This window comes from Pungitius pungitius, unplaced genomic scaffold, assembly GCF_949316345.1.
Source record: "Pungitius pungitius unplaced genomic scaffold, fPunPun2.1 scaffold_25, whole genome shotgun sequence".
Lineage (NCBI taxonomy): Eukaryota > Metazoa > Chordata > Actinopteri > Perciformes > Gasterosteidae > Pungitius > Pungitius pungitius.
The window spans coordinates 275,570-300,096 of NW_026909837.1; the positions used below are offsets into that span (position 1 = coordinate 275,570).

Sequence of the window (24,527 nt, forward strand, 5' to 3'; positions counted from 1 at the left end):
AATCCTTTAAAACGTGTCAAAGATAATCAGAAGTTTCTTTTTCTAAAATTGAAGCAGTTCTTAGCATTGGCAAGAGAGGTTCCTAAAGCCTGAAGGTAACTTTACTTTTCTTCACTGGCAATTCTAACATGTTGGGTTAGCACCTGTATTTCAACGGCTAAATTACAAAAAATAGTATGCCAATCGTAAATGTTGATCAACACTAATTTAGCAATCATGAAACGGAATCATTTTGGATAATATTGTCTAATTTCCTTTCATATCCAACGTTAAAACAACACTAAACATGCATCTCTTCAACAATGTGATATTCTTTTTGTAATTTGTAGGTGTACAATCTGCGGCGCTCGGCGGCTTTCGGAGAGAGAAGTGAAAAAGCTTACGGCACCTGGTATTCCCAGGCGGTCTTCCATCCAGGTACTAACCAGGCCCTGCTCTGCTTAGCTTCCGAGATCAGACGAGATCGGGCGGAACCAGAGAGGTATGGCCGTAAGCTGCTTTTCATCTTTTTCCTAATCCTTTATAATGCGTCAATGAATTATGACACGCCTGCCGTTGGCATCTTTGTGTGGGTTAAATAAGGGTATGCAAAGAAGGCTGTGACATCCCATGCCGAAAATTGGATGGACTAGAGAAGACCCGCCCAGGAGTCCCAGCCAATCGGTGAATGGCCATTGCAGTCCCCGCCACCTCAAATGGCCTGACGATGGTATGGACGTAAGCCACCTTTCATCTTCTTCCTATTGCATGTCTTCTACAATGTGAATTTTTTTTTACAATTGTGTAGGTGTGCAATCTACGGCGCTGGGCGGCTTTCAGAGAGAGAAGTGAAAAAGCTTACGGCACCTGGGATTCCCAGGCGGTCTTCCATCCAGGTACTAACCAGGCCCTGCTCTGCTTAGCTTCCGAGATCAGACGAGCTCGGGCGGAACCAGAGAGGTATGGCCGTAAGCTGCTTTTCATCTTTTTCCTAATCCTTTATAATGCGTCAATGAATTATGACACGCCTGCCGTTGGCATCTTTGTGTGGGTTAAATAAGGGTATGCAAAGAAGGCTGTGACATCCCATGCCGAAAATTGGATGGACTAGAGAAGACCCGCCCAGGAGTCCCAGCCAATCGGTGAATGGCCATTGCAGTCCCCGCCACCTCAAATGGCCTGACGATGGTATGGACGTAAGCCACCTTTCATCTTCTTCCTATTGCATCTCTTCTACAATGTGAAATTTTTTTTACAATTGTGTAGGTGTACAATCTACGGCGCTGGGCGGCTTTCAGAGAGAGAAGTGAAAAAGCTTACGGCACCTGGGATTCCCAGGCGGTCTTCCATCCAGGTACTAACCAGGCCCTGCTCTGCTTAGCTTCCGAGATCAGACGAGATCGGGCGGAACCAGAGAGGTATGGCCGTAAGCTGCTTTTCATCTTTTTCCTAATCCTTTAAAACGTGTCAAAGATAATCAGAAGTTTCTTTTTCTAAAATTGAAGCAGTTCTTAGCATTGGCAAGAGAGGTTCCTAAAGCCTGAAGGTAACTTTACTTTTCTTCACTGGCAATTCTAACATGTTGGGTTAGCACCTGTATTTCAACGGCTAAATTACAAAAAATAGTATGCCAATCGTAAATGTTGATCAACACTAATTTAGCAATCATGAAACGGAATCATTTTGGATAATATTGTCTAATTTCCTTTCATATCCAACGTTAAAACAACACTAAACATGCATCTCTTCAACAATGTGATATTCTTTTTGTAATTTGTAGGTGTACAATCTACGGCGCTGGGCGGCTTTCAGAGAGAGAAGTGAAAAAGCTTACGGCACCTGGGATTCCCAGGCGGTCTTCCATCCAGGTACTAATCAGGCCCTGCTCTGCTTAGCTTCCGAGATCAGACGAGATCGGGCGGAACCAGAGAGGTATGGCCGTAAGCTGCTTTTCATCTTTTTCCTAATCCTTTAAAACGTGTCAAAGATAATCAGAAGTTTCTTTTTCTAAAATTGAAGCAGTTCTTAGCATTGGCAAGAGAGGTTCCTAAAGCCTGAAGGTAACTTTACTTTTCTTCACTGGCAATTCTAACATGTTGGGTTAGCACCTGTATTTCAACGGCTAAATTACAAAAAATAGTATGCCAATCGTAAATGTTGATCAACACTAATTTAGCAATCATGAAACGGAATCATTTTGGATAATATTGTCTAATTTCCTTTCATATCCAACGTTAAAACAACACTAAACATGCATCTCTTCAACAATGTGATATTCTTTTTGTAATTTGTAGGTGTACAATCTGCGGCGCTCGGCGGCTTTCGGAGAGAGAAGTGAAAAAGCTTACGGCACCTGGTATTCCCAGGCGGTCTTCCATCCAGGTACTAACCAGGCCCTGCTCTGCTTAGCTTCCGAGATCAGACGAGATCGGGCGGAACCAGAGAGGTATGGCCGTAAGCTGCTTTTCATCTTTTTCCTAATCCTTTATAATGCGTCAATGAATTATGACACGCCTGCCGTTGGCATCTTTGTGTGGGTTAAATAAGGGTATGCAAAGAAGGCTGTGACATCCCATGCCGAAAATTGGATGGACTAGAGAAGACCCGCCCAGGAGTCCCAGCCAATCGGTGAATGGCCATTGCAGTCCCCGCCACCTCAAATGGCCTGACGATGGTATGGACGTAAGCCACCTTTCATCTTCTTCCTATTGCATCTCTTCTACAATGTGAATTTTTTTTTACAATTGTGTAGGTGTACAATCTACGGCGCTGGGCGGCTTTCAGAGAGAGAAGTGAAAAAGCTTACGGCACCTGGGATTCCCAGGCGGTCTTCCATCCAGGTACTAACCAGGCCCTGCTCTGCTTAGCTTCCGAGATCAGACGAGATCGGGCGGAACCAGAGAGGTATGGCCGTAAGCTGCTTTTCATCTTTTTCCTAATCCTTTAAAACGTGTCAAAGATAATCAGAAGTTTCTTTTTCTAAAATTGAAGCAGTTCTTAGCATTGGCAAGAGAGGTTCCTAAAACCTGAAGATAATTTTACTTTTCTTCACTGGCAATTCTAACATGTTGGGTTAGCACCTGTATTTCAACGGCTAAATTACAAACAAAAGTATGCCAATTGTTAAATGTTGATCAACACTAATTTAGCAACCATGAAACGGAATCATTTTTGATGATATTGTCTAAATTCCTTATATATCCAACGTTTAAACAACACTAAACATTAGAGATGAGCCGGATACTCGGCTTAAACGAGTATCCGGTACGGATAAAGCACTTTTGCAGAGTACGAGTATTATACGAGTAATACGAGTCAATATCTGTGCTCGGATTGAATAAAATTCCTCATTGGGTAGCTGTCTGTGTCTGCGTTCTGTGATTGGCTGGTAGTCACAGCGCCCCTCCACTACACACATACTGTTTGTGTTGCTGCGTCCCGCTCGGCTCACTCACCAGGTTCACGGGTCTTTCCCGATAAATTTAAACGATTTCTTCGCCTTTATTTTTTTTTACTTCGGTTTGTTGTTCTTAACTAGTAGAGTTCAGGTAAACGTGGGGCTTGTTAAGACGTGGTGCTTAAGAATGCGACTCGCATTGCGTCTCTGCTCTAACCAGTTTTTTTTTTACTTCACGCACTGACCTCTCTCTCTCTGTCTGTTTGTCTCTCTCTCTCTCTCTCTCTCTCTCTCTCTCTAATCTGTTTTTTTTACCGTCTGCTGGCTCTCTTCACGCACTCAGTGTCTGACGTTGACTAGTTGTGTTGAATAACTAAATATTAATATTACAAATTAAGCCACACACACACTTCCTCTCTCTCTCTCATGATCATCAGTGATAAGAATTAAGAAGGAATGCTGTTTTAAACGCAGAAAGGCTTAACCCGACAATTTACGGGGTAAATCCTTCCTACTTCCGGGTTAGGCCCCGCCCATTTTCGGGTTAGGCCCCGCCCAGTCCGAGTACGGATACGGATACAGATAATTCATATGGTTCAACAGATACAGATACAGATAATGCTGTACTCGCTCATCTCTACTAAACATGCATCTCTTCAACAATGTGATATTCTTTTTGTAATTTGTAGGTGTACAATCTGCGGCGCTCGGCAGCTTTCAGAGAGAAGTGAAAAAGCTTACGGGGTAACACTTTACTTGAATGGGTGTTCATAAGGCTGACATAACATTGTCATAACCATGACATGACAGCTGTCATAAATATCAATGAATACTTATTACAGTTGTCGTTAAGTGTCATTCGGTAAGTTGTGTCACTTTTGATGCAAAGGTGACATTGTTTGAGATGTCCTTGTTAAGACAACTTGACATAAGCCAAGACAACAAAACCTGTCATAAACATGTCATAGCAGACCTCACTGTCAAACTTAAGAAAAACGTTTGGTTTCATATCTTAGAGCGACATTAAACCGTCCTATATCGATGGTTTTGACACTCGCTGTCACAAAACCATTACAACTGTGTCATAAATGTTGTCCCTTTCTTTAAGATGTCGTTAAGTGTAACTACACTGCCAAATGACTTTATAACAGTGTCACGACTGTTTTCTTTGAATTCAAGTAAAGTGGAACAATTAGATTCTTCAATTAATATGTCATTATATGTTATTACATAGTCAAACCAGTTTATAATTGTGTCATAACTGTTTTCTTTGAATTCAAGTAAAGTGGAACAATTTGAATGTTTCGTTAAAATGTCATTAAGTGTTATTACACTGTCAGATGATATAAATACCTTAACAAAAGCAACAAACAAGTCAAGAGGTAGTGTTTCCTTTATGTATTCCAACACAAAACATTTGGTTATGATTTTTATCCAAAGTGACACACAAGCAAGTATCTGCTCAGGAGAGAACATATGAGTCTGACACGACATAGATGCATAAATACCAGCAGACATTGTAGAGAGTCAGATTTTATTTTTTACTTGTTTTTTCACATCATGGAAAAGTCTGCCCAACACACCATTGTAATGGCGTACACCCAACCAGTGGTGCCACACTATCATCTTAAGATGAAGCTTGAGTGATTCAGGAGTACGATTCCCTCTGTGGCGCCATACTTCCAGTTTGTAGCTTTGCCATGCACACTTAATATGCTGAGTATGAGCACCAGTCTCTCGGTCCACAAAGTTGTTTTTATGGCAGACGGAATAATGATCATACCCATACTGGGAAAGTTGCCCTTTGTAGGCACGCCATTCGTCACTGAGGATGGATGTTCTGGGTTTGACATCTAATATGACCTATAAGTGTCTTCCTTCTGCGATCCCTGACGAGTCTCAGAATGGGTCTTCTGGAATTCCTGTCGACCTCCAACATCCCAAAGACCCACTGCCGTTCACGGCGCCAAGTGTTGCCAAATCGACCACGATGGTACTAAAAGTAAATGAGAAAACACAATATTTAATAAGGTTTGGACTGTATTACATCTTAACGTGTGTCCTTCCCACGTGCACTGACAGATAAAGTATAAAATATTACTCCTTATAAAATCTTGATCTAAAATTTGTACAGATGCATACAAATATATAGCCCACCTTTCGTTTGTGGGCAAATTTGGTCTCATCAATAACAACAAATCGATGACGACCACCAATCCTCATCGATCTTTTCCTCAGTCGCTTGACAGCAGCAATGCACACCTTCAAATGAGAAAATAAAATATCAGCATCTTGAGGTATGTGGGATGTGGGGTTCTCTGTGTGTGTCTTCTTGTATTTACTTTTTAGCTTGTAGAATAGATGTCCGCTTGTAGGACAGATGGCGTGACCGGATCGGTCCTTATAAGGCAGACAATGTGAATGGTGGAAGAGAGAGCACAGGAAAAATGAAGATAAAATATTATCTGAGATAACACACCTGCGACCGAAGGGAGAGCCAGTTTGAACCCATTTTCAGAGCAAGGCCGAAGGCTGCAGGAGAGAGTACCAGACACTCATTGTTCGGGGAAGGCATTTGTCACAGAAGGATGAACTGGGTTGAACCAACGTTCAAGGGCACCAGAGGGATTAAAACAGGTCAGTGTCAGAAGGCAGGCGGACTTTGGAAGGGATTTGCTTGCGATGCGTATTTCATTGTCTCCAGATATATCTGTGGAGAATTGCTCATGTACAACTTTTTCTCTTCTAAATAAATGTTAAACTTTTTAACTAATTTCCTGTAGTGGATTCTTCTCGTCAACCAACTCGGGTGGATAAGGAATATCCTAACAATTTTGGGGGCTCGTCCGGGATAGGAGTTTCCCTGCAGGGGGGAATTCGGTCCAAGAGCTTTCACCTGCTGAACACTGCGTACTCCCAGGCCGGGCTCAAAACAAGGTAAGCAGAAACCTGTTACATCTAATTCTGCATATTGATTAATCTAAAATAAGGAGTACGCTGTGGATTGGTGGTGAAGGAACCAAATTGATACATGAGCAATTCGCTAAAGTTAATATTAAGGAAACCGGTAAAAGTGCACAACAATAGTGCCGGCGAGTACTATTGGGTTTAGTAGGTACCGGCGAGTACCAAGGGATCTTCTATCCGACACAAACGAAAGGATCAGGGATCCTATTGGGTTTGGTGGGTACCGGCGAGTACCAAGGGATCAATGATCTGACACAAATAAAAGGATTTTGAATCCTAGTCTTTGGTTTGGCCACCCCATCAGTTCCTGACGAGGACTGAAGTCGCTAGGTGAGTGTCCTGGGGATTTGAGGACCCCCGAAAACTGGTCTTTGGTTTGGCAACCCCATCAGACCCTGACGAGGGCTGAAGTCGCTAGGTGAGTGTCCTGGGGATTTGAGGACCCCCGAAAACTGGTCTTTGGTTTGGCAACCCCATCAGACCCTGACGAGGGCTGAAGTAGCTAGGTTGGAGTCCTGGGGATTTGAGGACCCCCGAATCCCAGGGTTAGAGTCCCTAGGAGTAAAAGCTCCATAAATCCTGGGCTGAAGTCTCTGAGGGTGCAGCTCGTGTGTCTGTGTGTGTGTGTGGGTGCAAGCAAGCAGGAGAGTGAAGAAAAAAAAAAAAAAAAAAGAGGGGAAACTGAGAACATAGAGGTTAATATAAACTTTCGGTGTAATACATTGATGACCGAGAGGTTAACATAAACTTTCGGTGTAATACATTGATTCTCGGAAGGTTAAGATAAACTTCCGTTGTAATACATTGATTCTCGGAAGGTTAAGATAAACTTCCGTTATAATGCATTGATTTCGAAGGGTTAAAATAAACCTTCGTTACAATAAAAGAATTCTGGAAGTATAACATAAGTTCTCAGAACAAACGGGGAAGCTTGCTGGAGCTGCGGAGAACATTTACTGTGTCATACTGAGGTGACCAGCTGTCCGAGCGGGTTCAAGCGATATAACTGGGAACTGTTGTTGGAATGGAAGATGAATATGATCGGGAAACTGTTGACGGCGGCTGGGGGCCAGCGCCGGGGTATCGATGGAAAATAATAAACGACCAGCTGAGGCTGTTGTTGGTGGCGGTGGGTGGAGAAACCACCGGGAAAAAGAAGCATGAGGCTGTGGAGCGCACGGAACGCAGTGAGAAAGTTGTTAGAAAAGAAAGGCGTTAGTTTGGCAGACAGGCTGTCACTGGCGCAGATTTTGTGGGAGAAGGAGAGAGATTGTAGAGAAGAAAAGAAGGAGCTTGAGTCGAAGCGCGAGAAGGCGAGTGTGTTGAAAAAAGGAAAACTTCGTAAAGAGATGGAGGATGTGGAGGACATGAGGTCCGCATTGTTTTCGTACTGGATAAAAAGTAAAGCCGTGGGGAGAAATAACCAGGAACGGTGTAATGAGGAAAGACCACCGGCATACGATGTTGAAATAAACGGTGTGAATTCGGCTTCTGCACCTGCTGGGTTGTATCCTGTATTAAATATAACGGGGGGAGAGTTGGAAGTTGAAGAAAGTGTACCACTGCGGGGTTGTCGGGGCAACAGGGGAAAGCCGGCCTTTCGAAGCGCGTCAAAATCGGGAGGGGTTTAAAGAATGGACGGACTCACGCACTCCGGGGAGTAGGGACAGCGGAGAAATAAGGCGGATAAGGGAAAGTATTTAGCCGGGGCGAATGAGCAGGTGAAAACACAATTGAGATACGGGGAATCACCAGACATGGGGGAGAGAGGAAAAAAAGGCTCTGCCTCGGCTCAGGAGGAGCAAAACGGGGAATGCGGGGATAACAGCGACCCAGAGATTCACGGGGAACCGGGAAAAATGTATCCGTTATTCATGTCTTCTCGAGGTGTTAATAAATACAAGCCGTGGTCGCTGGGAGACGTGTCCGCTCTAGTCGCGCAAATGCCTGCACCATCTGAAGGGGGAGATAAGTGGCTAAAACAACTCGATACGCTTACTAACGGACACACGCTGGCGCTCGGCGACTTTAGGGCTGTAGCAGCCAGATGCATGACCGCACATGATTTAGCGGACGTGGAAAACAGAGCGGGGGTGACCCGACAAGCCGATGACGACAGATTTTTGTATTTCGCGACAGAGATCGGGGACGCAATGCGCAAGAAATGGCCACTTCTAATGTCGACTAAAATACCGAAATTACCATGGGACGCGAAGAAAACCCCGCGCGCGTATTTGGACGAATGTAAAGAGACCTGGGTAAAAAGCACTAGCCATCATCCGGGAACGGAGGGCATACAGAGAGAATGGTTCAGACAGGCGGTGCTGGAGGGAGTACGAGAGGGGGTAAAAGCTAAAATGATCACTAATCCAGACTTGCCAGGAAGTGAATCTGCTGTGTGGGAAAGACATTTACTGCACCATTTACAGGACGCGACTGAGGAAGCGACAGGGGAAGAGAAGCAGCTAAAAGAATTACAGGCTCAGCTTCTTAGGCTTCAGCTCACTAAGGTCAAACAGGAAGTGAGCGAAAAGAAGCAGAAAGGGAAAGACGAGCGACAGATGACAGTCCAGGCTGCCCCAGCTGAAGGTAACGCCCCAGATTTGTATCCACTCCCACCATGGGAGGAGACGTCGTATGGGACAGCCCAGGGGTGGGGCCCAAACCGAGGGGGCGGTTATCGGGGAGGTTACAGAAGTAATTACAAGGGTGGTGCTGGTCGGAGAGGATCATACGGTGGGGGAGGAGAAAGAGGCGGCTGTCCCGTCTCGGGGGGCTTGGGCCCCCAATCCACATGCTGCGCCACCTAGGGGACAATACCCTGCACTGGAGGACTGGGGCTATGAGGCGGATGCCTCTCAGTGACACACCCCGATGGGAGACTCCGACAGCAAGGGCAGGGCAGACCCCATGCTGTCACTCACGGTACTGCAACAACAACTGCCGTTTCTCGTTGACACTGGGGGCACATACTCCACCATACAAGCAGCGGGCTCGTCTGCTATGTCCAAAGACAGTGTCAGCGTTATGGGATTCTCCGGGGTGTCACAGAAACTGCCTATAACAGTCCCCCTACCGGTGAAAGTTGGAAATCAGACATTGACTCACTCTTGTGTTGTCTCACCTCAAGTTCCAGTGAATATTATGGGAAGGGATCTTCTCATCAAGACAGGGGCTTCAATCTTGTGCGGCCCGGACGGACTGAGTGTCACATTGCTGGATGGAACTGTGTTGCATTGCAATGACAATGGACAGACTAATGGCCAGTGGGTGATGCAGCCACTGCAACAACAACAGTGCGCAGACATTTACTGGGGCCTCCTAAAGCCTGAGTGTCCTGACATCCCAGGGGTGATGGCTCTTTACCAAAAGTGGAAGCCTTGGATAACTCTTCTTGATCCGTATGTTTCTCCTCCTGACCCGCCTCATGTAACATTGTTCTATGATAGACAAGGGGATGATTGCTACTGGGATGAATTTATGGGGCACTTAGAGAGCACTGAGTGGGAGGTGACGTCCCAAAACCTCTATGTGGGCCCAGAAGGGGTAGCCGCAGCTGTTATCCTCTCTCCTGATCAATTGAAATGGTATTTAATGAGCCAAGAGGCGGTGCCACATGTATCGCTGGCTCTGCATCCCAAACATCAGGCTAAAGACTTGGGTCCAATGACTAAACGAGCAGTGCTGCTAGATGACTGGGTGTGCACTCAACTGCCTGATGTTTGTTTTTCTCCTTCCGCTAAGATGTACAGAATCTCAGGGAAAGCGACTAACACTGTCATTTTAACGCACAAACAGGTGTCCAGAGACCACGGAAGGGAGAAGACCGACCAAACTTCCAGACTACCTCTGGTCCGAAGGCCCGACTGACGTAGGTTTTTGTAACACATGTAAACCAGTAACGTTTGAAATTCAAAAGCGACCCCCCATTTGGCAGTCCCAATACCCTCACAAGCCAGCCGCGGCAGAGGGGATCAGGGACACTATAGAGGGACTCATTAAGTCAGGAGTACTGGAGCCCTCTCAGTCCGCCTGGAACACGCCCATTCTCCCGGTAGAAAAGGCAGCAACTGGTAAATATTGCATGGCACATGATCTCAGAAAGATAAACGACATGCTGGTAACGACAACGGTACCCATCCCGAACCCATACACTGCGTTGACTAGTCTAACACCACAACAACAATGGTTCACGTGCATTGATTTGGAAAACGCGTTCTTTTGCGTACCCCTACAGGAAAACATGCGGGATGTATTCTCATTCACATATGGGAACAAGCAACTACGTTATACTCGGCTACCGCAAGGATTTGCTCTTTCACCTGGTATTTTCAATCAAGTGTTAAAACAAGCATTGACAGGTTGTCCGCTCCCAGAGGGCACAACGCTGATCCAATACGTCGACGATATCCTCCTCGCATCCACTTCAGCTGAATCCTGTGTGGAAGCAACAGACACCATCTTACGCTGGTTGGCCACGACCGGTTTCAAGGTCAGTAAGTCAAAGTTGCAGGTCGCCAGGCGGCAGGTTTCGTTTCTGGGGAGAGTGCTGTCAGGAAGCGGCTCAGGGCTCTCAGCCGCGCACAGGTCCAGTATTCTCCACCATTCGCGTCCACAGAATATAAAGGAAATGCTTTCCTTCCTAGGACTCACGGGGTTCAGCAGACAATTCATTCCGCGTTATTCAAATCTCACTCAGATTCTACGTGCAAAGGTAAACAAGAAGGGGATGAGGAACCTCACTGCTAAACTCGAATGGGACCAAGAGGCGGAGGAGGCATTTATTACACTAAAAACAGAGCTGGCGCAGGCCGCAGACCTTGCAGTTCCAGATTACAGCGCGCCGTTTTACCTGGACGTTTCTGAAACAACAGGGGTAGTAAATGGGGTTTTGTTTCAGAAAAAGGGGGAGGGTAAAAGGAAGGTGCTTCTGTATATCAGTGCCATGATGGACAACATGGAAAAACGACAACATGAATGCACACAACACGCAGCAGGGGTTGCAAAGCTATTAATGAAAACAGCACACATAGTCATGGGCCACCCACTACACGTGCTAACAACACACAGCATAGTAGCTTATGTAAACTCACAAACTTTCACGATGACGTCACTAAGACAAAGAAGGCTGAGCAAGCTGTTAGAAGCTCCAAACCTCACCTTCACACATGAAGGCATCAACATGGCTGATCACATGGGAGAGGGGGAACCACACCAATGTGAGTACAAGGTGGAGCTGGAAGCAAAAGCACGAACCGACTTAAAAAGCACACCACTGACACACTTTGATTGGCAATTGTTCACTGATGGCAGCTGCTTCAGACATCCACAACATGGGTTGCAGTCCGGATACGCGGTAGTCAGAAGTAATGGGGCAGGAACAGAGGTTCTGGAAGCGGGAAGAATTCAGGATCAACAGTCAGCACAGAGAGCGGAGGTACTCGCGCTGATAAGAGCGCTACAGCTGGCAGAAGGGAAGGCAGTAAACATCTATACTGACTGCGGTAGGAGCAGCTCACGTGGAGCTGGGGCAGTGGTTAAGAACAGGTTTTCTGACGGCTGGAGGAAAACCGATTAAACACGAACCAGAAATGAAAGACTTGGCGGCAGCCTTGGCTCTACCAAGCACAGTGGCCATTATAAAGTGTAAAGGACACGAGCAGTCCAACAGCACGGTGGCAAAGGGAAACCAGGCAGCAGATCAAGCTGCAAAACAGGCTGCAGGTTACCAAATGGGGCTCCAAATGGTAAGTGCAGAAGAAGAGGGACAGTTGGGGCCACAACTTAATGAGGAGCAAATTGCAGAAGCCCAAAAGGGGGCGTCTCCACAGGAGAAAACGGTGTGGAAACAAAGAGGGGCTACGGAGGCTGGAGGCCTCTGGAGGTCCCCGGACGGTCGTCCAGTGCTACCACCTGAAATCAGAAACAGGTGTTTGCAGGAGGCACACAGGATGGCACATGTGGGACACAAACAGATGAATAGGAATCTTTGTCACTGGTGGCATCCGTTTTTGGCAGACATGACACGTGAATATGTTAAGACCTGTAAAATATGCATCACGTTTAACCCAAAACCGACGGTGAAGCCGGAGATGGGGGTGTTTCCGTTGACATTGGTGCCGGGATGGGAAATAGTCATCGACTACACTCACATGATCACCCAATGCGAAGGTAAAAGGTATCTCCTGGTATGCGTGGACGCCTTGACCGGCTGGCCAGAGGCGTGGCCCACAAAAAAGGAGGACAGTAAATCCGTTATCAAATGTTTGATAAACCATTACATACCAAGACATGGGTTCCCTGAGAAAGTCAGGTCTGACAACGGCACACACTTCAAAAATCATGACCTGCAAGAAGTGGAGAGAATGTTGGGTCTGAAACATGCTTTTGGTACAGTATATCACCCCCAATCCCAAGGGAAAGTAGAACGCATGAACCAAAACTTAAAACAAAAATTGGCTAAAATCTGTGCACAGACAAATTTAACCTGGGTATAAGCCCTCCCACTTGCATTAATGGCCATCAGAAGCTCAGTCAATCAGGGTACAGGTTTCACCCCTTACGAGCTGACCACTGGAAGACAGTTTCCCGGACCAAGCGCAGGCTGGAAGCTCCAGCCTGACCCGGAGACACCAACAGGTGAGTATGCAAGTCAATATAACGAACTACGAGCTCTCGTTTCAGATTTTGCGGTCCAGGTGCAAGACAGAACCGGAGGGCAGAACACCCCTGATCCCCACACAACAGCCTGGGTCCTCCTGAGGGTCATTAAGAGGAAGTGGTCGGAGCCACGGTGGACAGGACCATACCAGGTGGAGGAGAGAACCTCACACGCTGTGAGGCTGAGAGGGAAAGGGGACACCTGGTACCACTGGAGCCAGTGCGCCCCCGCGGACGAACCGGGTCGCACTCTTCAGGACATCCTGACAACGCAGCAGAAAGAGACGGAACTGGGCACTGGATAGTGCCCGGACGTGCTCTTGGCGGGCAGTGACCGACAGACACCCAGTGCATGGTGTTCTGTGTTGACTGTCTACAACGAAAGAAGACCAGCGACGAAGAAATGCACAATGCTATCCTCTCCTCTCCTATGTTCTATCTTTCTCAATTCTCCGCAGTTAGTTTAGTTGAAATAGAGAATGTTGAGCTTAATATTTCCATAATTGCTATGGGGGGGGTAACGGTTGTTATTGCATTAGCTCTTATATACTTAGCTGCCACAGGTTCCACCTTGTTTGTTTGAGTGTTATTACAGTGTTGATACTATATAGCTTGGGTTGTTTTTGGGTATATCTTTCTGTGAGTTGTTTGTGTAATCTAGTGGAAAGGGAGCGAGCCACAGTAAGCGACAGAACCAACACTTGGGGGTCCCTTCTCAAAGTCAGACACGAAAAGACAGGGCGTGGTGTAAGGTAAGAGGTTTAAAGGTCCGGGGGGAGGCCCTCCTCCATCAGTATCACAACAGACCGGCATGATGGGCAACGGCTCCAGGGGTAGAGGACTCCACGCGTTGGGGGGCTGGAAATGTATGGGCTTCATGGTACTAATCTCGATTGCCATAGTGTGGGGTATACTCTAGTTTTTTGAAGGCTCACACGTCACCCCCATGGCAACGCCCACCATCCTCCGCACACGCCGCGATTTCAAGAAGGGGTGGCCATGCGATAGAAAGGCGAAGATCTTACGGTACGTTAGAGGAAGCACGATGACCTTTGAGTTTGATTTATGCGACGTGATACATTGCTATCGGAATCACGCATCATGGACAAAGTGCAATTTGTACCTGTGCGCATATCCGTATTTCCATAGTGTGTGTGCGCGGGCGCGGTACCTACACAAAGAAAGTGAGAGGTGTGGATCATGGGGACACGTAGCAAAATATACTGGCGCTAACTGGGCCCCATACGGACCCTACTCCGACCCTTCGTGGTGGTCCAATGTTACCTTTTCCAGAAAACCCCAAAGCACCATCTCGATCAACCGGGTTAGTCTCACACTAGCAGGATTTTATAGTGCACCCCCTAGCAGAAATCCGAAATATGGGGATTTCTACTTCACTTTGGGGCTTGAACGGACAGGGGAGGACGCCCAGGGGATACTGCGGCTTGTTTTTGTTGACCCTCCGGCCTCTCGTCCAGGGAGACCCACACCTCCTCCAGACAGACAGGGGGCACTCGCTATGGCTATTGCCTACTCTCAACTAAAACCCTTAGATATACTCGAACAGGCCACCGGCTATAAAGACGACAATCTGTGGCTTCGATGGCTGTCCCAAAACGCGGTAGAACATGGGCAGGGTAACTGTATAGCATGCGCCTCGGGTCGACCACAACTTACCACGGAGCCGGCCCCTCTGCATCCGGAAGATGCCTGGGGTTATAATTGTATGCTGGGGCTAACTCGGCAGGCAACCCCTCCAAATTGTACCACCCTGGCGTCTCTCCTCCCAACGATACATAACAAGACAAAGCCTGGCCCGTTCACTCCATTCAGAGGCGAACCGCGTCGTTATCAGTGTTTCAACTTCACTCATACTTCCCCCACAATCAACGTAGGACAGGTCCCGGCCGACTGGTGCAACATCACAACCAGAGGGACATTGATCGGGGTATGGGCCCGGGCGGGGTTATGTTATTATTGCGGGGGACAGAGGCTTTTGTCCAGAATCCAAACCAAAACAATTGGGAGATGTGCAATGATCCGACTGGCCGTACCACTAACCATGATCAGAAACAAATTGGTCAAAAGCACAGAAAAAGGAAACACTGCGCTCATTAAACGACGACGGAGAGAGAGCACAGGAAAAATGAAGATAAAATATAATCTGAGATAACACACCTGCGACCGAAGGGAGAGCCAGTTTGAACCCATTTTCAGAGCAAGGCCGAAGGCTGCAGGAGAGAGTACCAGACACTCATTGTTCGGGGAAGGCATTTGTGACAGAAGGATGAACTTGGTTGAACCAACGTTCAAGGGCACCAGAGGGATTAAAACAGGTCAGTGTCAGAAGGCAGGCGGACTTTGGAAGGGATTTGCTTGCGATGCGTATTTCATTGTCTCCAGATATATCTGCGGAGAATTGCTCATGTACAACTTTTTCTCTTCTAAATAAATGTTAAACTTTTTAACTAATTGGATTCTGTAGTGGATTCTTCTCATCAACCAACTCGGGTGGATAAGGAATATCCTAACACAGTCCATCCAGCCTTTTTTCTTCTCATTGAGAAGACCTTTGAGTTCACTGGTGACCGTTGGCTTGTTGTTGGTGAAGTAGTGTACAGTCCAGATTGGAACGGTGGCATTTTCACAGAATCAAATGTTATTCCGTAAGGCATTCCGGAATGCTGTGGATAACCTCCCAAGAGGTCCACACTGCGGATAGCAGTCCATCAATCCAAGAAGTCCTGCATGGCTTCGTTTGCCTCTGTCCAGCGCCTCACAGTCTGCCTCAGCACCAAAGGAACATACTCTGGTGGTAACAAAAGGAGAACCATCGGTGATAGTTGTTTTTTTGAAAGTCAAATTCCGTTTTCACCCTCAAGCAAACTAAGACTATACTTTCAGGGATCATTTCTATAGTTCCCGACTTGAGAAGTGTGTTTCAAAATGGTATGGGCTCGCTATCCACGATGATGAAATGTGATATTTCCCACTGGGCGTGAAGCGGGCACAGAGAAGTGAATCAGTTCACAAGCTTTCTGCCATTGATGACCGCTCTTTACTTCCTAGTGGAGTAAAGAGGTGGGAAATATGGACTGAGTGGTTATCAGACTACGTCAATAGACTTTTATATATAACCCCAAAAAATCGACTTGATTAGTTGATAGAATGGCTGAATTATCCGATATATTTTACTGTGTTTCAGTTCAAAGGGGGATTTTGTGACACCTTTCCGCATTGACCCTTCGCAGGAAGCCCAATAGTCATCTCCCTCGCGCCTGCAAACCAGTTATCTGCTCAGCCAGTTCACACCTCCCTCACATTGTTCTCTTGGAATTTGGTGTCCTAGCAATCCCTGAGCTTGTCCTTCAAGTCACGCTGATTACCCGAATATACCCCTGTCCCTGCAGTTGAAGCCTTTTTTCTTCTCATTGAGAAGACCTTTGAGTTCACTGGTGACCGTTGGCTTGTTGTTGGTGAAGTAGTGTACAGTCCAGATTGGAACGGTGGCATTTTCACAGAATCAAATGTTATTCCGTAAGGCATTCCGGAATGCTGTGGATAACCTCCCAAGAGGTCCACACTGCGGATAGCAGTCCATCAATCCAAGAAGTCCTGCATGGCTTCGTTTGCCTCTGTCCAGCGCCTCACAGTCTGCCTCAGCACCAAAGGAACATACTCTGGTGGTAACAAAAGGAGAACCATCGGTGATAGTTGTTTTTTTGAAAGTCAAATTCCGTTTTCACCCTCAAGCAAACTAAGACTATACTTTCAGGGATCATTTCTATAGTTCCCGACTTGAGAAGTGTGTTTCAAAATGGTATGGGCTCGCTATCCACGATGATGAAATGTGATATTTCCCACTGGGCGTGAAGCGGGCACAGAGAAGTGAATCAGTTCACAAGCTTTCTGCCATTGATGACCGCTCTTTACTTCCTAGTGGAGTAAAGAGGTGGGAAATATGGACTGAGTGGTTATCAGACTACGTCAATAGACTTTTATATACAACCCCAAAAATTCGACTTGATTAGTTGATAGAATGGCTGAATTATCCGATATATTTTACTGTGTTTCAGTTCAAAGGGGGATTTTGTGACACCTTTCCGCATTGACCCTTCGCAGGAAGCCCAATAGTCATCTCCCTCGCGCCTGCAAACCAGTTATCTGCTCAGCCAGTTCACACCTCCCTCACATTGTTCTCTTGGAATTTGGTGTCCTAGCAATCCCTGAGCTTGTCCTTCAAGTCACGCTGATTACCCGAATATACCCCTGTCCCTGCAGTTGAAGCCTTTTTTCTTCTCATTGAGAAGACCTTTGAGTTCACTGGTGACCGTTGGCTTGTTGTTGGTGAAGTAGTGTACAGTCCAGATTGGAACGGTGGCATTTTCACAGAATCAAATGTTATTCCGTAAGGCATTCCGGAATGCTGTGGATAACCTCCCAAGAGGTCCACACTGCGGATAGCAGTCCATCAATCCAAGAAGTCCTGCATGGCTTCGTTTGCCTCTGTCCAGCGCCTCACAGTCTGCCTCAGCACCAAAGGAACATACTCTGGTGGTAACAAAAGGAGAACCATCGGTGATAGTTGTTTTTTTGAAAGTCAAATTCCATTTTCACCCTCAAGCAAACTAAGACTATACTTTCAGGGATCATTTCTATAGTTTCTGACTTGAGAAGTGTGTTTCAAAATGGTATGGCCTCGCTATCCACGATGATGAAATGTGATATTTCCCACTGGGCGTGAAGCGGGCACAGAGAAGTGAATCAGTTCACAAGCTTTCTGCCATTGATGACCGCTCTTTACTTCCTAGTGGAGTAAAGAGGTGGGAAATATGGACTGAGTGGTTATCAGACTACGTCAATAGACTTTTATATATAACCCCAAAAAATCGACTTGATTAGTTGATAGAATGGCTGAATTATCCGATATATTTTACTGTGTTTCAGTTCAAAGGGGGATTTTGTGACACCTTTCCGCATTGACCCTTCGCAGGAAGCCCAATAGTCATCTCCCTCGCGCCTGCAAACCAGTTATCTGCTCAGCCAGTTCACACCTCCCTCACATTGTTCTCTTGGAATTTGGTGTCCTAGCAATCCCTGAGCTTGTCCTTCAAGTCACGCTGATTACCCGAATATACCCCTGTCCCTGCAGTTGAAGCCTTTTTTCTTCTCATTGAGAAGACCTTTGAGTTCACTGGTGACCGTTGGCTTGTTGTTGGTGAAGTAGTGTACAGTCCAGATTGGAACGGTGGCATTTTCACAGAATCAAATGTTATTCCGTAAGGCATTCCGGAATGCTGTGGATAACCTCCCAAGAGGTCCACACTGCGGATAGCAGTCCATCAATCCAAGAAGTCCTGCATGGCTTCGTTTGCCTCTGTCCAGCGCCTCACAGTCTGCCTCAGCACCAAAGGAACATACTCTGGTGGTAACAAAAGGAGAACCATCGGTGATAGTTGTTTTTTTGAAAGTCAAATTCCGTTTTCACCCTCAAGCAAACTAAGACTATACTTTCAGGGATCATTTCTATAGTTCCCGACTTGAGAAGTGTGTTTCAAAATGGTATGGGCTCGCTATCCACGATGATGAAATGTGATATTTCCCACTGGGCGTGAAGCGGGCACAGAGAAGTGAATCAGTTCACAAGCTTTCTGCCATTGATGACCGCTCTTTACTTCCTAGTGGAGTAAAGAGGTGGGAAATATGGACTGAGTGGTTATCAGACTACGTCAATAGACTTTTATATACAACCCCAAAAATTCGACTTGATTAGTTGATAGAATGGCTGAATTATCCGATATATTTTACTGTGTTTCAGTTCAAAGGGGGATTTTGTGACACCTTTCCGCATTGACCCTTCGCAGGAAGCCCAATAGTCATCTCCCTCGCGCCTGCAAACCAGTTATCTGCTCAGCCAGTTCACACCTCCCTCACATTGTTCTCTTGGAATTTGGTGTCCTAGCAATCCCTGAGCTTGTCCTTCAAGTCACGCTGATTACCCGAATATACCCCTGTCCCTGCAGTTGAAGCCTTTTTTCTTCTCATTGAGAAGACCTTTGAGTTCACTGGTGACCGTTGGCTTGTTGTTGGTGAAGTAGTGTACAGTCCAGATTGGAACGGTGGCATTTTCACAGAATCAAATGTTATTCCGTAAGGCATTCCGGAATGCTGTGGATAACCTCCCAAGAGGTCCACACTGCGGATAGCAGTCCATCAATCCAAGAAGTCCTGCATGGCTTCGTTTGCCTCTGTCCAGCGCCTCACAGTCTGCCTCAGCACCAAAGGAACATACTCTGGTGGTAACAAAAGGAGAACCATCGGTGATAGTTGTTTTTTTGAAAGTCAAATTCCGTTTTCACCCTCAAGCAAACTAAGACTATACTTTCAGGGATCATTTCTATAGTTCCCGACTTGAGAAGTGTGTTTCAAAATGGTATGGGCTCGCTATCCACGATGATGAAATGTGATATTTCCCACTGGGCGTGAAGCGGGCACAGAGAAGTGAATCAGTTCACAAGCTTTCTGCCATTGATGACCGCTCTTTACTTCCTAGTGGAGTAAAGAGGTGGGAAATATGGACTGAGTGGTTATCAGACTACGTCAATAGACTTTTATATACAACCCCAAAAATTCGACTTGATTAGTTGATAGAATGGCTGAATTATCCGATATATTTTACTGTGTTTCAGTTCAAAGGGGGATTTTGTGACACCTTTCCGCATTGACCCTTCGCAGGAAGCCCAATAGTCATCTCCCTCGCGCCTGCAAACCAGTTATCTGCTCAGCCAGTTCACACCTCCCTCACATTGTTCTCTTGGAATTTGGTGTCCTAGCAATCCCTGAGCTTGTCCTTCAAGTCACGCTGATTACCCGAATATACCCCTGTCCCTGCAGTTGAAGCCTTTTTTCTTCTCATTGAGAAGACCTTTGAGTTCACTGGTGACCGTTGGCTTGTTGTTGGTGAAGTAGTGTACAGTCCAGATTGGAACGGTGGCATTTTCACAGAATCAAATGTTATTCCGTAAGGCATTCCGGAATGCTGTGGATAACCTCCCAAGAGGTCCACACTGCGGATAGCAGTCCATCAATCCAAGAAGTCCTGCATGGCTTCGTTTGCCTCTGTCCAGCGCCTCACAGTCTGCCTCAGCACCAAAGGAACATACTCTGGTGGTAACAAAAGGAGAACCATCGGTGATAGTTGTTTTTTTGAAAGTCAAATTCCATTTTCACCCTCAAGCAAACTAAGACTATACTTTCAGGGATCATTTCTATAGTTTCTGACTTGAGAAGTGTGTTTCAAAATGGTATGGCCTCGCTATCCACGATGATGAAATGTGATATTTCCCACTGGGCGTGAAGCGGGCACAGAGAAGTGAATCAGTTCACAAGCTTTCTGCCATTGATGACCGCTCTTTACTTCCTAGTGGAGTAAAGAGGTGGGAAATATGGACTGAGTGGTTATCAGACTACGTCAATAGACTTTTATATATAACCCCAAAAATTCGACTTGATTAGTTGATAGAATGGCTGAATTATCCGATATATTTTACTGTGTTTCAGTTCAAAGGGGGATTTTGTGACACCTTTCCGCATTGACCCTTCGCAGGAAGCCCAATAGTCATCTCCCTCGCGCCTGCAAACCAGTTATCTGCTCAGCCAGTTCACACCTCCCTCACATTGTTCTCTTGGAATTTGGTGTCCTAGCAATCCCTGAGCTTGTCCTTCAAGTCACGCTGATTACCCGAATATACCCCTGTCCCTGCAGTTGAAGCCTTTTTTCTTCTCATTGAGAAGACCTTTGAGTTCACTGGTGACCGTTGGCTTGTTGTTGGTGAAGTAGTGTACAGTCCAGATTGGAACGGTGGCATTTTCACAGAATCAAATGTTATTCCGTAAGGCATTCCGGAATGCTGTGGATAACCTCCCAAGAGGTCCACACTGCAGATAGCAGTCCATCAATCCAAGAAGTCCAGCATGGCTTCGTTTGCCTCTGTCCAGCGCCTCACAGTCTGCCTCAGCACCAAAGGAACATACTCTGGTGGTAACAAAAGGAGAACCATCGGTGATAGTTGTTTTTTTGAAAGTCAAATTCCATTTTCACCCTCAAGCAAACTAAGACTATACTTTCAGGGATCATTTCTATAGTTTCTGACTTGAGAAGTGTGTTTCAAAATGGTATGGCCTCGCTATCCACGATGATGAAATGTGATATTTCCCACTGGGCGTGAAGCGGGCACAGAGAAGTGAATCAGTTCACAAGCTTTCTGCCATTGATGACCGCTCTTTACTTCCTAGTGGAGTAAAGAGGTGGGAAATATGGACTGAGTGGTTATCAGACTACGTCAATAGACTTTTATATATAACCCCAAAAATTGTACTTGATTAGTTGATAGAATGGCTGAATTATCCGATATATTTTACTGTGTTTCAGTTCAAAGGGGGATTTTGTGACACCTTTCCGCATTGACCCTTCGCAGGAAGCCCAATAGTCATCTCCCTCGCGCCTGCAAACCAGTTATCTGCTCAGCCAGTTCACACCTCCCTCACATTGTTCTCTTGGAATTTGGTGTCCTAGCAATCCCTGAGCTTGTCCTTCAAGTCACGCTGATTACCCGAATATACCCCTGTCCCTGCAGTTGAAGCCTTTTTTCTTCTCATTGAGAAGACCTTTGAGTTCACTGGTGACCGTTGGCTTGTTGTTGGTGAAGTAGTGTACAGTCCAGATTGGAACGGTGGCATTTTCACAGAATCAAATGTTATTCCGTAAGGCATTCCGGAATGCTGTGGATAACCTCCCAAGAGGTCCACACTGCGGATAGCAGTCCATCAATCCAAGAAGTCTTGCATGGCTTCGTTTGCCTCTGTCCAGCGCCTCACAGTCTGCCTCAGCACCAAAGGAACATACTCTGGTGGTAACAAAAGGAGAACCATCGGTGATAGTTGTTTTTTTGAAAGTCAAATTCCGTTTTCACCCTCAAGCAAACTAAGACTATACTTTCAGGGATCATTTCTATAGTTCCCGACTTGAGAAGTGTGTTTCAAAATGGTATGGCCTCGCTATCCACGATGATGAAATGTGATATTTCCCACTGGGCGTGAAGCGGGCACAGAGAAGTGAATCAGTTCACAAGCTTTCTGCCATTGATGACCGCTCTTTACTTCCTAGTGGAGTAAAGAGGTGGGAAATATGGACTGAGTGGTTATCAGACTACGTCAATAGACTTTTATATATAACCCCAAAAATTCGACTTGATTAGTTGATAGAATGGCTGAATTATCCGATATATTTTACTGTGTTTCAGTTCAAAGGGGGATTTTGTGACACCTTTCCGCATTGACCCTTCGCAGGAAGCCCAATAGTCATCTCCCTCGCGCCTGCAAACCAGTTATCTGCTCACCCGGTTCACACCTCCCTCACATTGTTCTCTTGGAATTTGGTGTCCTAGCAATCCCTGAGCTTGTCCTTCAAGTCACGCTGATTACCCGAATATACCCCTGTCCCTGCAGTTGAAGCCTTTTTTCTTCTCATTGAGAAGACCTTTGAGTTCACTGGTGACCGTTGGCTTGTTGTTGGTGAAGTAGTGTACAGTCCAGATTGGAACGGTGGCAGTTTCACAGAATCAAATGTTATTCCGTAAGGCATTCCGGAATGCTGTGGATAACCTCCCAAGAGGTCCACACTGCGGATAGCAGTCCATCAATCCAAGAAGTCCTGCATGGCTTCGTTTGCCTCTGTCCAGCGCCTCACAGTCTGCCTCAGCACCAAAGGAACATACTCTGGTGGTAACAAAAGGAGAACCATCGGTGATAGTTGTTTTTTTGAAAGTCAAATTCCGTTTTCACCCTCAAGCAAACTAAGACTATACTTTCAGGGATCATTTCTATAGTTCCCGACTTGAGAAGTGTGTTTCAAAATGGTATGGCCTCGCTATCCACGATGACGAAATGTGATATTTCCCACTGGGCGTGACGCGGGCACAGAGAAGTGAATCAGTTCACAAGCTTTTTGTTATTGATGACCGCTCTTTACTTCCTCGTGGAGTAAAGAGGTGGGAAATATGGACTGAGTGGTTATCAGACTACGTCAATAGACTTTTATATATAACCCCAAAAATTGTACTTGATTAGTTGATAGAATGGCTGAATTATCCGATATATTTTACTGTGTTTCAGTTCAAAGGGGGATTTTGTGACACCTTTCCGCATTGACCCTTCGCAGGAAGCCCAATAGTCATCTCCCTCGCGCCTGCAAACCAGTTATCTGCTCAGCCAGTTCACACCTCCCTCACATTGTTCTCTTGGAATTTGGTGTCCTAGCAATCCCTGAGCTTGTCCTTCAAGTCACGCTGATTACCCGAATATACCCCTGTCCCTGCAGTTGAAGCCTTTTTTCTTCTCATTGAGAAGACCTTTGAGTTCACTGGTGACCGTTGGCTTGTTGTTGGTGAAGTAGTGTACAGTCCAGATTGGAACGGTGGCATTTTCACAGAATCAAATGTTATTCCGTAAGGCATTCCGGAATGCTGTGGATAACCTCCCAAGAGGTCCACACTGCGGATAGCAGTCCATCAATCCAAGAAGTCTTGCATGGCTTCGTTTGCCTCTGTCCAGCGCCTCACAGTCTGCCTCAGCACCAAAGGAACATACTCTGGTGGTAACAAAAGGAGAACCATCGGTGATAGTTGTTTTTTTGAAAGTCAAATTCCGTTTTCACCCTCAAGCAAACTAAGACTATACTTTCAGGGATCATTTCTATAGTTCCCGACTTGAGAAGTGTGTTTCAAAATGGTATGGCCTCGCTATCCACGATGATGAAATGTGATATTTCCCACTGGGCGTGAAGCGGGCACAGAGAAGTGAATCAGTTCACAAGCTTTCTGCCATTGATGACCGCTCTTTACTTCCTAGTGGAGTAAAGAGGTGGGAAATATGGACTGAGTGGTTATCAGACTACGTCAATAGACTTTTATATATAACCCCAAAAATTCGACTTGATTAGTTGATAGAATGGCTGAATTATCCGATATATTTTACTGTGTTTCAGTTCAAAGGGGGATTTTGTGACACCTTTCCGCATTGACCCTTCGCAGGAAGCCCAATAGTCATCTCCCTCGCGCCTGCAAACCAGTTATCTGCTCACCCGGTTCACACCTCCCTCACATTGTTCTCTTGGAATTTGGTGTCCTAGCAATCCCTGAGCTTGTCCTTCAAGTCACGCTGATTACCCGAATATACCCCTGTCCCTGCAGTTGAAGCCTTTTTTCTTCTCATTGAGAAGACCTTTGAGTTCACTGGTGACCGTTGGCTTGTTGTTGGTGAAGTAGTGTACAGTCCAGATTGGAACGGTGGCAGTTTCACAGAATCAAATGTTATTCCGTAAGGCATTCCGGAATGCTGTGGATAACCTCCCAAGAGGTCCACACTGCGGATAGCAGTCCATCAATCCAAGAAGTCCTGCATGGCTTCGTTTGCCTCTGTCCAGCGCCTCACAGTCTGCCTCAGCACCAAAGGAACATACTCTGGT

At 46.1% G+C, this 24,527-nt stretch overlaps 16 non-coding genes across 16 annotated transcripts; 10 read left to right on the forward strand and 6 right to left on the reverse strand.

Moving 5' to 3' along the window:
• Positions 1 to 376: 376 nt before the first annotated feature.
• Positions 377 to 495, reverse strand: LOC134112812 (5S ribosomal RNA). The gene has a single exon (XR_009946135.1). It is a non-coding gene; the product is annotated as a 5S ribosomal RNA (ribosomal RNA).
• A 339-nt stretch (positions 496 to 834) lies between these two features.
• Positions 835 to 953, reverse strand: LOC134113069 (5S ribosomal RNA). The gene has a single exon (XR_009946392.1). It is a non-coding gene; the product is annotated as a 5S ribosomal RNA (ribosomal RNA).
• A 339-nt stretch (positions 954 to 1,292) lies between these two features.
• On the reverse strand, positions 1,293 to 1,411 carry LOC134112920 (5S ribosomal RNA). Its single transcript, XR_009946243.1, has one exon. It is a non-coding gene; the product is annotated as a 5S ribosomal RNA (ribosomal RNA).
• A 395-nt stretch (positions 1,412 to 1,806) lies between these two features.
• Positions 1,807 to 1,925, reverse strand: LOC134112932 (5S ribosomal RNA). The gene has a single exon (XR_009946255.1). It is a non-coding gene; the product is annotated as a 5S ribosomal RNA (ribosomal RNA).
• Positions 1,926 to 2,320: 395 nt separating this feature from the next.
• LOC134112922 (5S ribosomal RNA) lies at positions 2,321 to 2,439 on the reverse strand. Its single transcript, XR_009946245.1, has one exon. It is a non-coding gene; the product is annotated as a 5S ribosomal RNA (ribosomal RNA).
• Positions 2,440 to 2,778: 339 nt separating this feature from the next.
• On the reverse strand, positions 2,779 to 2,897 carry LOC119199542 (5S ribosomal RNA). The gene has a single exon (XR_005114785.2). It is a non-coding gene; the product is annotated as a 5S ribosomal RNA (ribosomal RNA).
• A 12,994-nt stretch (positions 2,898 to 15,891) lies between these two features.
• Positions 15,892 to 16,107, forward strand: LOC134112574 (small nucleolar RNA U3). Its single transcript, XR_009945897.1, has one exon. It is a non-coding gene; the product is annotated as a small nucleolar RNA U3 (small nucleolar RNA).
• Positions 16,108 to 16,762: 655 nt separating this feature from the next.
• Positions 16,763 to 16,978, forward strand: LOC134112576 (small nucleolar RNA U3). The gene has a single exon (XR_009945899.1). It is a non-coding gene; the product is annotated as a small nucleolar RNA U3 (small nucleolar RNA).
• A 655-nt stretch (positions 16,979 to 17,633) lies between these two features.
• LOC134112546 (small nucleolar RNA U3) lies at positions 17,634 to 17,849 on the forward strand. The gene has a single exon (XR_009945869.1). It is a non-coding gene; the product is annotated as a small nucleolar RNA U3 (small nucleolar RNA).
• A 655-nt stretch (positions 17,850 to 18,504) lies between these two features.
• On the forward strand, positions 18,505 to 18,720 carry LOC134112577 (small nucleolar RNA U3). Its single transcript, XR_009945900.1, has one exon. It is a non-coding gene; the product is annotated as a small nucleolar RNA U3 (small nucleolar RNA).
• A 655-nt stretch (positions 18,721 to 19,375) lies between these two features.
• LOC134112578 (small nucleolar RNA U3) lies at positions 19,376 to 19,591 on the forward strand. The gene has a single exon (XR_009945901.1). It is a non-coding gene; the product is annotated as a small nucleolar RNA U3 (small nucleolar RNA).
• Positions 19,592 to 20,246: 655 nt separating this feature from the next.
• Positions 20,247 to 20,462, forward strand: LOC134112548 (small nucleolar RNA U3). Its single transcript, XR_009945871.1, has one exon. It is a non-coding gene; the product is annotated as a small nucleolar RNA U3 (small nucleolar RNA).
• Positions 20,463 to 21,117: 655 nt separating this feature from the next.
• LOC134112549 (small nucleolar RNA U3) lies at positions 21,118 to 21,333 on the forward strand. The gene has a single exon (XR_009945872.1). It is a non-coding gene; the product is annotated as a small nucleolar RNA U3 (small nucleolar RNA).
• Positions 21,334 to 21,988: 655 nt separating this feature from the next.
• LOC134112565 (small nucleolar RNA U3) lies at positions 21,989 to 22,204 on the forward strand. The gene has a single exon (XR_009945888.1). It is a non-coding gene; the product is annotated as a small nucleolar RNA U3 (small nucleolar RNA).
• A 655-nt stretch (positions 22,205 to 22,859) lies between these two features.
• Positions 22,860 to 23,075, forward strand: LOC134112583 (small nucleolar RNA U3). The gene has a single exon (XR_009945906.1). It is a non-coding gene; the product is annotated as a small nucleolar RNA U3 (small nucleolar RNA).
• A 655-nt stretch (positions 23,076 to 23,730) lies between these two features.
• LOC134112566 (small nucleolar RNA U3) lies at positions 23,731 to 23,946 on the forward strand. The gene has a single exon (XR_009945889.1). It is a non-coding gene; the product is annotated as a small nucleolar RNA U3 (small nucleolar RNA).
• The last annotated feature ends 581 nt before the right edge of the window (positions 23,947 to 24,527 follow it).